This window comes from Micromesistius poutassou, assembly GCF_964030765.1.
Source record: "Micromesistius poutassou genome assembly, contig: SCAFFOLD_3293, whole genome shotgun sequence".
NCBI lineage: Eukaryota > Metazoa > Chordata > Actinopteri > Gadiformes > Gadidae > Micromesistius > Micromesistius poutassou.
Genome location: NW_028178122.1, coordinates 10,001 through 12,500, shown reverse-complemented (window position 1 = coordinate 12,500; position 2,500 = coordinate 10,001).

The following is a 2,500-nucleotide window of genomic DNA, read 5'->3' as shown; positions in this document are numbered from 1 at the left end:
GACTGGGGGTGTGGGACGTTGTAGGGGGAGGCCTGGTCCGTGTGTGTCTGGGTCTGGGTGCTGGCCCAGTACGGGTCCCGGTCCCGGTCCCCCGGGGCCTGGACCTGGGGCCCCTCATGTGGGGGTGGTGCCTGGGTGTCTGCTGGAGGCATGGAGGTCGGGACTGGGGGTGTGGGACGTTGTAGGGGGAGGCCTGGTCCGTGTGTGTCTGGGTCTGGGTGCTGGCCCAGTACGGGTCCCGGTCCCGGTCCCCCGGGGCCTGGACCTGGGGCCCCTCATGTGGGGGTGTTGCTGGGGGGTCTGCTGGAGGCATGGAGGCCGGCTCTGGGGGTGTGGGACGTTGTAGGGGGAGGCCTGGTCCGTGTGTGTCTGGGTCTGGGTGCTGGCCCAGTACGGGTCCCGGTCCCGGTCCCCCGGGGCCTGGACCTGGGGCCCCTCATGTGGGGGTGGTGCCTGGGTGTCTGCTGGAGGCATGGAGGTCGGGACTGGGGGTGTGGGACGTTGTAGGGGGAGGCCTGGTCCGTGTGTGTCTGGGTCTGGGTGCTGGCCCAGTACGGGTCCCGGTCCCGGTCCCCCGGGGCCTGGACCTGGGGCCCCTCATGTGGGGGTGTTGCTGGGGGGTCTGCTGGAGGCATGGAGGCCGGCTCTGGGGGTGTGGGACGTTGTAGGGGGAGGCCTGGTCCGTGTGTGTCTGGGTCTGGGTGCTGGCCCAGTACGGGTCCCGGTCCCGGTCCCCCGGGGCCTGGACCTGGGGCCCCTCATGTGGGGGTGGTGCCTGGGTGTCTGCTGGAGGCATGGAGGTCGGGACTGGGGGTGTGGGACGTTGTAGGGGGAGGCCTGGTCCGTGTGTGTCTGGGTCTGGGTGCTGGCCCAGTACGGGTCCCGGTCCCGGTCCCCCGGGGCCTGGACCTGGGGCCCCTCATGTGGGGGTGTTGCTGGGGGGTCTGCTGGAGGCATGGAGGCCGGCTCTGGGGGTGTGGGACGTTGTAGGGGGAGGCCTGGTCCGTGTGTGTCTGGGTCTGGGTGCTGGCCCAGTACGGGTCCCGGTCCCGGTCCCCCGGGGCCTGGACCTGGGGCCCCTCATGTGGGGGTGGTGCCTGGGTGTCTGCTGGAGGCATGGAGGTCGGGACTGGGGGTGTGGGACGTTGTAGGGGGAGGCCTGGTCCGTGTGTGTCTGGGTCTGGGTGCTGGCCCAGTACGGGTCCCGGTCCCGGTCCCCCGGGGCCTGGACCTGGGGCCCCTCATGTGGGGGTGTTGCTGGGGGGTCTGCTGGAGGCATGGAGGCCGGCTCTGGGGGTGTGGGACGTTGTAGGGGGAGGCCTGGTCCGTGTGTGTCTGGGTCTGGGTGCTGGCCCAGTACGGGTCCCGGTCCCGGTCCCCCGGGGCCTGGACCTGGGGCCCCTCATGTGGGGGTGGTGCCTGGGTGTCTGCTGGAGGCATGGAGGTCGGGACTGGGGGTGTGGGACGTTGTAGGGGGAGGCCTGGTCCGTGTGTGTCTGAGGAAAAAAAGAAAGAAAAAAGAGGCAAAAACCACTTCAAGTCTTGTGGACCCTCCAGGGGACCAGGACCACGTCCTGTGGCAGGCCCAGAGAGTCCACCATCCCGGACTGGCAAGAACATCAAGTCCCCCTGAGCCTGGATGAACTAAAGAAACCACAAAGTCCATTTAAACTACCATGGGACGTGTTTTGGAAATTTAACAGAGTCTTTTCTGTAAATCTCCTAAAACGCAACCCATGGTGCACTAACTCTGGGACTCTGTCTGATTTTGAGAAAAAGAGAGAATCGAAAATCAGACAGAGTCTTTTCTCCGTGGTCTACCAGGGGCAGCTTTTAGTATACCATGGGTTGGTTTTAGTATACCATGGGTTGGTTTTGGTCTACCATGGGTTGGGATTTTCGGGTTTTTATACCATGGGTACCGAAAACAAGAAAAATAGCAGTCTGCAGCCTGTAAAACTCTGGGCTTCGCCTACTACACGTTTGACCCCTGTGTTGGAAGGACATAGCCCATCCCGTGTGTAAGGGGGGCTCCAGGGGAAGAAGGCAGAGAACGGCCTGGAGGTCTTCTGGAGGCTCCAGAGGAGGGGGAACACGTCGCGTGTGAGGCCGAAACGGCTCACCATGTCGGACTGAATAGTGTAGTGAGTAGCCCCGAGTCTGGAGGTCTTTAGGACCCTCCAGAGGAGGGGGAACACGTCGCGTGTGAGGCCGAAACGGCTCACCATGTCGGACTGAATAGTGCAGCGAGTAGCCCAGAGTCTGGAGGTCTTTAGGACCCTCCAGAGGAGGGGGAACACGTCGCGTGTGAGTCCGAAAAGGCTCACCATGTCGGACTGAATAGTGTAGTGAGTGACCCCAAGCCTGGAGGTCTTTAGGACCCTCCAGAGGAGGGGGAACACGTCGCGTGTGAGTCCGAAACGGCTCACCATGTCGGACTGAATAGTGTAGTGAGTGACCCCAAGCCTGGAGGTCTTTAGGACCCTCCAGAGGAGGGGGA